Source organism: Suricata suricatta, chromosome 12, assembly GCF_006229205.1.
Source record: "Suricata suricatta isolate VVHF042 chromosome 12, meerkat_22Aug2017_6uvM2_HiC, whole genome shotgun sequence".
NCBI classification, from domain to species: domain Eukaryota; kingdom Metazoa; phylum Chordata; class Mammalia; order Carnivora; family Herpestidae; genus Suricata; species Suricata suricatta.
Genome location: NC_043711.1, coordinates 93,184,723 through 93,196,222, shown reverse-complemented (window position 1 = coordinate 93,196,222; position 11,500 = coordinate 93,184,723). Strand labels below are relative to the sequence as shown.

Below are 11,500 nucleotides of genomic sequence, written 5' to 3'. Positions count from 1 at the left end.
CCCCCTCCCTGCCTACTTCTTGCCTGAGGCTCGAAAGCTGCTCCAGGGGTCACTCGGGCTCAGGCCCCTGGGCAGGGGCACCCTGTGCTTTCCCTGACATCAGGGGAAAGGTATGTGGGAGGCTCTGGTTTTCTCATTTGCAAGGGGATTGTTGGGGGCGCTAAAGTGTGACAACAGTAGCGATCACATTTCGGGCTTAATAAAATACCATGACGCTCAGCTAGACACTACCTCATACTCCACCTGGATCCAGTTACCCGTGGAGGCTGAGCCGGCAGCGAGGGGAGTGGGCTCTGGGGGAGGAGGATCCTGTGCCCCTCAATTCTCCTGCGTGGGGGGCAGGCCTCTAAGGAGGAGTGTGCTGGCTTTTCACAGCCTAGGGTGCTTCTGGCCTCTTCAGGGTCATATGTGTCTATCCTGGCAGGGGGGAGGGCGTTCAAGTGGGACCTGCTAGCAAAGACAGAGGAAGAGTTCCCATGGCCTTGACCTGGGTGGGGTCTGGGCCCCAGTGCAATCCCAGCTGCAAGGAATTTACACCTCCTGACTTAGAGAAACAACCACACATCGTCTTGTGCAAAGATGTCGACCATCCCAATGAGAAACAGGAAAATATCTAAAGTTCCCTCAACTGGATCATCACTAGACAAAATGTGGTATGTCCATTCAGCGGAATCCCGCCCAGCAGTTCAGAAGAATGAGGTAGACTTTTCTGTTAGCCCATGGAAATATTTCCAAGACATTCTACTGGGTGAAAGACCCACGAGCAGCACGGGGGATAGGGCACTGATCCCCATGTCGTCAAAGATCTGCGTATCCCTTTGGACTCCCCCCCCCAAGACGTAACCACTAAGAGCTGTTGTTGACGGGAAGCCTTACTGACAATATAGTCAATTACCACATATTTTACATGTTATATATATTGCATACTATATTCTTACAATCAAGTGAGCTAGAGAAAAGAGTTGTTAAGAAAATCACAAGGAGGAGCGCCTGGGTAGCTCAGCTGGTTAAGTGTCTGACTCTTGATTTCAGCTCAGGTCATGATCTCACAGTTCCTGAGATCGAGCCCCATGTTGAGCTCTGTGCTGACATCACAGAGCCTGCTTGGGATTTTCTCTCTCTCTCTCTCTCTCTCTCTCTCCCTGCCCCTCCCCTGCTTGCATGGGAATGTGCGCACACTAGTTCATTCATTTCCATACTGTCTATGGCTGCTTTTGTCCTACGAGGAGAGAATGGAGTAGTTGAGCAGAGACAGCATGACCCGGAAAGTCTAAAATATCTACTATCTGGCTCTTTACGAAGTTTCTGGAGCCCTGAGACTCCTGCAGTCACTCCTGACCCACCCTCCCTGCTTCCTTCCTTGCCTCCTTTTGAGTGAAGCATGGTCCCCACAAAGTCTGGGCCTGCGTGTCTGCACCCCACCCCCATCTCCCACCCAGCCCTCCCTGCACCTGCAGACACAGCCTCCTGCCAATCCTTCAATGACCTGTACGCTCCTGCTGCAGGCCCTTTGCACTTACTGCTCCTTCTGTTTTAAATGCCTTTCCCCTCTCTTTCCATCTGCCAAAAGCCTGCAGGGGCTCCGTTGATATCTACTTTGTGAAAACTGTCCTAACTCCACCTCACATCAGGACCAATAACTTGTCTCTGTGTCTCCACTTTGTGGGGTCTCTAGGACTAACCTACACCTGATATAATGGCCAATCTATTTTTGTATCCAGTAGGTAACGCCCAGGGTTTGCTGAGTTTTTATAAGGCCAGAGACCATAGCAGTTAAAAGCATAGCCTCCAGACCCTAGGTTCAAACTCTGGCTCTGCAGCTTATTAACCGAATGACCTTGGACGAGGTACTGAATCTTTCTGACCCTCAGCTTCCGATCTGTAACTGGGCTGTGGAACACCACTCGGTGCACTGGGCATCGCAAGGATTAAAGGAGTCAGTTCATGTGAGGCGCTCTGAAAAGTGCTTCTATCTGTCGAAAATGTCACATACACGTCTGGCATAATTATTGCTGTTATGACAATTTTGAATTCTACAGGCCTGAACTCTGCCTGGTACAGGACTGATCACATTGAACTGAGTTCACCATCAAGAGAGGCTTGTGCAGGGCACCTGGGTGGCTCAGTCGGTTCAGCATCCAGCTTCGGCTCAGGTCATGATCTCACGGTTTGTGGGTTCAAGCCCCACGTCAGGCTCTGTGCTGACAGCTCAGAGCCTGGAACCTGCTTCAGATTCTGTATCTCCCTCTCTGACCCTCCCCTGCTCATGCTGTCTCTTTAAACATAAAAAAACAAAAGGCTCATGGATGGTCAGCTCTGCAGATGAGACCATTTAGGAGCAAAGCAGAAAGCTATACTTGTCAGCCAAAGCCCAAGAGCATGTCAGGATGCTGTGCATGAACGCGCCCCAGGGAGTGGGGTGGGGGTGGGGGTAGAAGACAACTAGAGAGGTCTTCAGGTCCACATGTCCACTTTGTAGATGGAGGTCAACCCCCCTTCTCTGGTCTCCAGTCCCAGCCCTGCCGTTTTCTCCCTGTGTAATCTTGGGCAGCTCACTTAACACAAAAACTTTGTTTTTTCTCCCTCAAGATTGCTTTGGCTATTTGGGGTCTTTTCTGGTTCCATACAAAGTTTAGGATTGTTTGTTCTACTTCTGTGACGAATGCTGGAGTGATTTTGGTAGGGGTTGCTTAATTTTTTTTTATGTTTATTTATTTTTGAGAGTGTGACTAGGGGAGGGGCAGAGAGAGAGAGGGAGACACGGAATCCGAAGCAGGCTCCAGGCTCTGAGCTTTCAGCATAGAGCCCGATGTGGGGCTCGAATCCACGAACTGTGAGATCATGACCTGAGCCGAAGTGGGATGTTTAACTGTCTGAGCCCCCAGGCGCCCCTCCATACCGTGCTCTTTGTAAGGAAGTCACTATGCAAAGCTCACAGTGAGGGTGGAGCATCTAAATAAGTGATTCAAAGTCTTCTGCATGAGGTATCTGTCTCTCCACATATTTAGTTGTTTAATCATTATCTGGGTCATTCTGGACCCGAGGGTACTTGACTTATTTAGAATCCAATACCATGCTACTTGTTTTAATAGTCAAATTGTTCCCAGTCTTGGCCACTGGCAACGCCTCCAGGGAGCTCCTGTGTCCCTCTGACATCTTCCATCGCGGTAGAGTCTTTTGAGCATTTATTTTTTGGCACCATAAGATGCCCCACATTTATCATGTGTATTTTCCGCCCCAGCCTAGAATCAGCCATTTCTCTAAGAAGCCCTGGCTCCTCTTCTTAGAAGACGGTATTAGAGCCCGAGGTCTGGGTGCTGGGTGTGCTCACCACTACTGGAGTGTCATGGCCCCGGGGTTCTCTCAGGTAACAGAGAGACGTCTCTAGGTTCCTTTTGTAAAATCATCAAACATAGTCAGTACATCCTTCTGCAGGTGTGTTCCAAGGCACAGGGGAGGCCTGAGAGGTGGTCCAGTTAGAGTCCAGATCCATCTTTCACCCAGGTCTGAAATGGAAGCCCAGAGAGGGCCCAAGTGGCACTTACAGGAAGAGTCTTGGGGCACGAGTGGAAGTCTCTGCGGGATTGCAGGGGCAGCCGCCTGTCATCAGCAACGACAGCGATTTGTCCGTTTGTCTTGTGCTCGAGTCCAGAGTTAGCCTCGGGGTGACACTCATCTCAGAAACCGTGAGGGAGGGCATTGCACCTTTCTCCTTGCTCTTAGCTCATGCAGGATGGGATTTACCCTCTCCCGGAACGTTTGGTGGAACTCTCGTTTAAAACCAACTGAGCCTGGTGCCCTTTTCGGAGGGTGCATCTTTACCTACCATTCCAATGTCTCACAGCCGTCGGCTCATTTATTTACAAATTCCCCCTGAGGTTAATTCTGGTAATTTCCATCTTCCTGAAAAGTGTCAACTTCATCTAGGTTTCAAGTTCATTGGTATAATATTATATTCTCATAATTAAAAACGGATCTGCCCTGAATCTGAGTAACGTCCGTCCTTTCATTCTAGATGTTTATCCGTCTCTTCCTCTTTTTCTTTCTTTCTTTTTCTCTCGTTCATGCTTGCCAAAGGCTTCATCTTCCTTCATGGTCTTTTTAATGACCACTTATTAACTTTCCTGTTTTTCTAATAAAAATGTAATCTTCGATACCTAGCAGTCTCTCTGCCGTCCAGTTCCGAGCTGTAAACGCAGCGACAAATGCGTATCAAAACTGTTCTGACCAAGCTGGCGACAGCTGGGGTCTCCCACCTGCCCTGCGGAGTTCTGATCCTGTGGCTTTTTGTCTCCGGTTTCCTGGAGGCACGAATGGGGAGAGGAAGCTGCTGACAAATTTGCTGTAGAAAAATGATTCTCATCAGAGGCCAGATGGCCACTCCTTCCCTTCTGGGCAGGTATATTTGTAAGTGAGACTGGCCCTCTCTGGATGAGCCCGAGAGGGGCCTGCTCCCCGGGAGGGAGGCCGGGGCTGTCTTTCTTGTGTTGTCTAAATGTTTAACTTTTCTGAAGAGCACCAAGGAGGCCGTGGGCTGCACCGCATTAACGGCCGCCTGGGCAGGATGCCTCGGGGCGCAGCGCGGCGCTGACATGGTGAAATATTATTCTCCCAGTAGCTCCTGCAGCCCCGTAAGTCAGATGTTAGCCGGCAGGCACGCAGCCCGGCTCGCCCAGGTTCCAGCCACTTCCGAGTCCCTCTAGCAAGATCTTTCCCGAAGTTCTGGCAGCATGAGGGAGCGCTCCCCCTCCAGCCCAGCTGCCTGCCTGGTCACTCCTGAATCCGGTGGGCGGGGCAGGGGGATACTTTCGGCCAAAAACCATTAGGTCAATCTTGCTTCTTACAGAGGACTCTTCCCCAACCTCCATTCTGTTGATCTTATGCCTCCTTCACCCACTCAGTTCGTTTCAAAACCGTGTGTTCCGTGCAGGGTCAAGGTCGTAGCTTGGAAGTCGGCTTAGCCTTGGATTAAATCTCCATACTCTTCTTACTCTGTGAACTCTCTGGGCCTCAGTTTGCTCATCTGCAAAATAGGGATAAAAACCCTCCCTTGCAGGGTTGTTGGGAGATTCAGTGAGAAAATGCAAGTGTGATGCAAGGCACAGGAGCTCAATACAGGTCACTGCTGGGCAAGTAACATCTGGGTGCCTCAGTTTTTCCATCTCTAAAATGGGGATATGTAACAGTGTTGCCCGTCTGTAAACCTCTAAGACCTAAATAAGTGAGTGCGGGCAGACCCTCTGGATAATATACGTGTCAGCTGGTGCTATGACTGTTTATCATTCCCACCTGTGTCCCCCACTCGGCTCCAGCCACAGCCTGCTCCCTTCTTGCTAGAAACGCACTCCGATCCTTTGCATACTGCTCTGCCCACCTTCAGGGTCGGGGTGAGGGTGCCAGCACAGTTCCCTTGTTGCCTGTGTGACTTCTGTTTTGCATCTGCAGTGTGAAGATGGTGTAACTCACAGATGAATTTTTGTTTTTGTCTTCTATGTTTATGCCGGGAATTTCTGTTTCTTTTTTTAAAAAATATTTTAAAAGTAATCTCTACAGCCAATGTGGGGCTTGAACTTACAACCTGAGATCCAGAGTCGCAGGCTCTATGATGCCGGCCAGTGGCCCCTGTGCCAGAAATTTCTTCTCCTCTTGTTGGCAGACCTTGCTTGTCCGAGCTACCCCAGCCCTCTCTGCTTTCTCCTTCCCTTTGAACTCATCGTCCACAGCACTGTGTAGAGTCTAGATTTCCTGTCTGGAATCTTCTTTCCCAAGCCAGATGGCAGTCACCCTCCCTGGGAGAGGCAGCGGAGCACAACAAGAGTGCTAGGTCTTAATATTGCCACTGCCATCTGTGTGACTTAGGGCTGTTCACTTAACCTCTCTGTGCCTCAGTTCCTTCACCTGTAAAATGGGTGTTATGACGACCGTCTGTGTTCCCACCTCCACAAGTCACATGTCAAAGCCCTGACTCCCAGAGACGGGGCCTCTAGGGAAGTGATCAAGGTTCAATGAGGCCGTAAGGGTGGTGCCCGATCTACCGGGATGAGTGCTCTTATAAGGAGAGACACCACAGCGCCCCCGTTCTCCATCTCCGCACGTGCACTGAGGAGAGGCCATCAGAAGACAGCGAGGAGGGGGCTTCGACAAGCCAGGAAGAGAGTCCTCGCCAGGAAGAGATTCTCTAGGACCTCAGTCGGGGACGTCCAGCCCCCGAACTGTCAGAAAATTCATTTCTGTTGTTGGGTCAGTCTGTGGATTTTGCTGTGGCCGCTGAGCAGACGAAGACAGTGGGACAACAGTGGGGACTGAACGAGGTGACACGTGCAACCTGTTCCGAACAGTGTCTGGTACAGAAATGTCAGCTGTGATGCTCCTCCTCCTCCTCCTCACTGACACACAGGTCCTGTTGTATAGGTTTACAACTCCAGAGCGGCACTGATAGAACTTTCTACATTGAGGTAAATGTCCCATTCTGTCCACTCTAACAGCCACCAGCCACAGGTGGCTATTTACATTAAAATTAGTTAAAATTAAGTAACCCTGAATAAACATTCAGGGCCTCAGGTGCACTAGACTTATTTCAAGTGCTCGATAACCACGCGAGGCTCCTGTACTAGACAGGGCTGCTCTAGAGCATGGGCTTTCAAATAGATTTAACTGTGACTTAAAATTTTTTTTTTAATGTTTACTTTTGAGATAGAGACACATACACAGAGCATGAGCAGGGGGGAGGGGCAGAGAGAGGAGGAGACACAGAATCTGCAGGAGGCTCTATCAGCAGAGCCCGACGCGGGGCTCAAACTCACAAGCTGTGAGATCTTGACCTGCGCTGAAGCCGGATGCTTAACCGACTGAGCCACCCAGGCACCCCTTAACTGTGACTTTCGGTAAGAAAACACATTTGCTATCACACGGAGATCTGAGTTACCAAAACATAATTTATATTACTGACACAATTTTTTAAACAGCATTCACCATTACTATCTGTGAGATCCCGGAAGTTTAGGGAGGCCGAGGGCATTCTGGGTGTGACGGTCCCGCCCCCGCGGGCAGGTTGCTGTCCATGGTGCTGGCTTACCTCGCATCCCTGGCCCTCCCGCTAAAAGTCCTAGTTCTCCCCTTCCGGTGAAAACCAGCACCCTCCCTCCATTTCCAAATGAATCCTCTGGGCAAGAAGCTTCTGCCCTGACTCAGGCTGAGTGAAAACACGGGAACAGAGGACCGCCTGGGGGCTCAGTCGGTTAAGCATCCGACTCCTGGTTTTGGCTTGAGTCATAATCTCATGGTCTGTGGGTCTGAGCCCTGCATCAGGCTCTGCGCTGACAGTGCGGAGCCTGCTTGGGGTTCTCTCTCTCTCCCTCTTTGCCCCTCCTGCACACGAGTGCTCTCTCCTTCAAAATAAATAAACTTAAAAAAAACCACATTGAAAATGGTGGGGTTGTAAACGCTGACAGTGCCTTGTCTTTGAGAAGAAACGGTACAGTGGTGACAATGCCCGTCCTTTCCCACACACTGCACTGGGCCCTTCCTCAGAATTACCTCTGTTTCATGTCTTTTTCTTGCCCAAACTGAGAGCATCTTGCTGGAATTTGGAACCACTCCTAATCACCTTGCCTATGAAATCTCAGCCATTTAATATGGTCTAGATTTTCAAATTTATTTTGTTTTACTTTAAAAAATTTTTTATTTTTTATTTTTAAATGTTCGTTTAAAAGACACTGGGGGCAGGGAGGGTCAGAGAGAGAGGGACAGAGAGGGAATCCAAAGCAGGCCTCATGCTCAGCACGGAGCCCCTCGTGGGGCTCAGTCTTACAAACTGTCAGATCACGACCTAAGCTGAAATCAAAAGTCAGCCGCTTAACCAAATGAGTCACACAGGTGACCCTACATTTTCTAATTATTTAATTCATTAATGTTTATTTATTTACTTTGAGATGGAGAAAGAGGAAGGGAGGGGTAGAAAGAGAGAGAGAGTGAATCCCAGGCAGGGGCTCAGCACACAGCACATCACGAGACTCGATCCCATGAACCACGAGATCACGACCTGAGCTGAAACCGAGAGTTGGTTGCTTAACTGGCCGAGCCACCCAGGCACCCACCTCAAATTTATTTTTAATCGAAGTTATAGTATCTTGAAAGAGAAATAATGAATTCTTGTCTTGAAGATTTGCTTTTTCCGAGGGTGCAGGCCTTGAACCCAGCAAATTCAGGTTTGCATCTCGTGCTTAACACCTGCAGCTACCGTGAGCGTGGGAAACCCCCGTGTCGGGAGCCGCAGAGTTTTGGCTGCCTCAGACAAGGATATATCGCTCTCCAGGGAGCAACCAAAAAACAAGATCTGCATCTGGAGGCTGGAGAGTGCCATTTCCTGGTCCAAGATCTTGGCGACGGTCATGCTGGGCCAGACGTAGAATGGCCAAGGTGCACAAAAGATCAAACCCCATTTCGGGCATGCAGCGCTAAGCTTCCCCTCCCCAGCATTTGCAGACGGTAGTCTGCGAGCTTCCCTTTGATGCTGTGTCCAGAGTTTGGAGGTTCATTTTCGGTTTTTCCCCTTTCTCTAATATTCATTTAACTCTGTTACCTGGCAACCAACCCGGGTCAGTTCCCCGCCCCAAAATCCTATATAAGAGGAATTATTTTCTTAATAAAGGAGAAAGGCTTGATCGGTAACCGTGTGTTGTGTCTTCAATCTCTGTGCGCCCTTTCCTGCTCTTTCTCTCCCTCCCTCAGGAAAAGAACCCACGAGGATTCTCCGCCCTGCCGGTCGGGGCGGACGACACAGGTGCCACCGAACGTCGGGGATGAGCGCGCCGGGACCTGGCTTCGGCTAAGACACCCCTGCTCTCTCTAAACTTCAGTTTCCTCATCTGTAACATGGGGGATAATAAACACGACCGACTACACAGGGCTGTGCACAAATTCCTAGCACCTTTGCAGGGGATGATTCTCTATGCACAGAATGATAATGAAAATGGTTATAATAAAATAATACTAATAATCAGTTATGTAGTGCTATTATATTCTAGGTGCTGTATATACATTAATTCACTTAATTCTCACAGTAATCTTATGAGGTAGGTATTATTATTACTCCCATTTTGCAGAGGATGACAGAGGCACAGAGAAGTTAAGGAACCTACCTGAGGTCACACAGCTTGTAAGTGCAGAGCTGGGCTATGAACCCAGGCCATCCTGCCCCAGGATCTTTGCTCTCAGTCATTACCTCCTGTTGCCTCTAAAGGCCCCCTGGACAGGAGGAGGTGGCAGCTTATCCTCTGGCTTTCTGTGCCCATCGAAGTCATTGCAGAAAGTTATATGTAGCATGTACTCTCCCTGCCAGGCACTCGGGGCAGGCAGGCACTTTGTAGAACGGCTCCGTGCTTTCCGCAGAGCTGCCCAGGGCCGCCCGGGTCTCCTCCTTCCCTTGACAACCAGGGAGGGCCCAGAGGGTCCTGGAACTGGGGGGGCTTAGGCAGCCTCAGGGGCCAGACACCCAGTGGGTCCTTTCCCAGGTCTGGATCTGGACTTGCTTCTAGCGACTCCCACCTCTTGGGGTGTCTCCAAGGCTTGAGGGAGACCTTTCACTGCTCTGTCCGAGGACACAGGACACACCGCTGCCAGTCCTGCAGGTCTAGTTACAAATAACCTCGGGTGCCACGCACCCCGTGCGCCCACACATGGAATCCTCGTATGGAGGAGGCGCTGGGCACCAGGACAAGGACTTTGCCCCCTCCAGCTCTGATCGTACAACATCCACAAGGTGTATTTTACGTCTCCTTTTACAGGAAAGGAAACTGAGCCCCAGAGAGTTGAAATCACTGTGTCTTAAGATCATTCAGAGGTGGCCAAGCAGCCTTCAAAGCAAAATCATCAAAGCCTCCACCACTGCCTCATTCTGTGGGTGTCTGCTCCGCTTTGGGCATCATGTTCTCTGCCAGCCTCACTTGTCCAGTCACCACAGGTGTTCAGGGTGGATCGAAGCAAGGGCTGTCTCTATTGCTGCCGGAAGTTTCTGCAGTCACCCGGTCTTTGGACAGGCAGAGACCAGCTTCGGAATAAATGTCGGGGCCTCCGCAGCTGAAGTCCCCCAGCGTGGATGGGGTGCGGGTGGGGGCAGGCGGACTGTCAGGACTCTGCGTTCTTCCTGCCACCAGCAACACATCCAACTAGCCAGGGGGGGCGCAGGTTGCCCCCCAGCTGACACCTGGAGGGTGTCTGGCCGCAGGGCAGAGAGCTCTTAGTGGTCTCATTCACTCCAAAATATCTTTTCACAAAGGAGCTGGGTCCTAATTCAGTTCTGAGTATACCTTTCTTTTGCCTTCTCTTGGTTTTCTTGAGGTCACAGGGGGACAGAAAAAGAGACCAAACTATAGCATCTCCCAAAGCTACAAGGTTTAATATTGAGGCAGATCTTAACCCTGGGGTAATGGGATCTTCCCAGCATCCTCTCTAGGGACATATTGTGCACATACACCATGCTGCATTCATTTCAGGGGTTCATGCAGCCTTAATAGACAGGAGTATGACCTGAAGAGTCACCCTCACGCTGTAAATTCTGCAAGCCAGGTTTTGTCTCTAAGTTGCTGAAGTAACTGGCTGGTATACCTGACATGCATTTCCATCTAAGAAGGGGAAACAAGTTCCTAAAAATGGGGTTGGTCTGCAGGAGTATTAACGTCTGCTGCATTGTATGTTCTCCACACGTACCAATCCACTTCTTGCCTCTGCACCTTTGCGCATGCTCTTCCCTGGCCTGGGAATACTGTTCTCTCACCTGTCTCTCCTGTACTTCCTGTTTTCCCTCCCCCTCAGCAAATCCTCACTCTTTCTTTAATACCCAGCTAAAGTAGCTCCTCTTCTGCTGGTTCCCTGGTTCTCCTCCTCCCAAACAGAAGGATTACGTAATCACTTCCTACCTTGGGCTTCTGCTGAGCACCTTGGGAATGTCCATCAGAGCAGTCCTAGCCCACTGTTCTATGATGGTGTGTGTCCCTCACCCGGAGGTGGACAGGGGTGCCACACCTGGCTCACGTCTGTGACCAGAGCCCCTGGCACACAACGGATGGGCAGCAGACGTTAATAGGAGGAATACCAGATGGAAGGAAGGAAGAAGGAAGGCGATGTGAATGGACAGAAGAATGAGAGGAAAGAAAAGCAAAGGGAGGGAAGTTAGGGAATACATGGAAAGAAGGAAGATGGAAAATACACGGATGGGAAGATGGAAGAATGGATAGTTGGATGAATGAGTTGGGGGAGGGGATGGATTGATGGAAGGAAAGAAAAAAAAAAAAAGGCCAGGTGGATAATGGCAGGCTGGAACTAAAGGTGGATGGAGAGAGGGAGAGATCAGGATGGATAAAGGAACAAATAATGGAAGGAAGAAAAGAGGGAGGGGGTAGGAGAGAAGTAAAAGGAAAGAACAGACGGGTTGGGTTCTGTGGCTGGGGGAGGGGAGGAGAGATTGAGAGAGAAGAGAATGCAAGCTAAGACAGAAGCAGGG

At 50.1% G+C, this 11,500-nt stretch overlaps 1 protein-coding gene across 1 annotated transcript in view; it reads right to left on the bottom strand.

Annotated features, from left to right (window-relative positions):
• Nucleotides 1–11,500, bottom strand: part of EYA2 (EYA transcriptional coactivator and phosphatase 2) — a 204,184-nt gene that overhangs the window by 24,360 nt on the left and 168,324 nt on the right. The gene's annotated exons all lie outside the window — the stretch shown is intronic.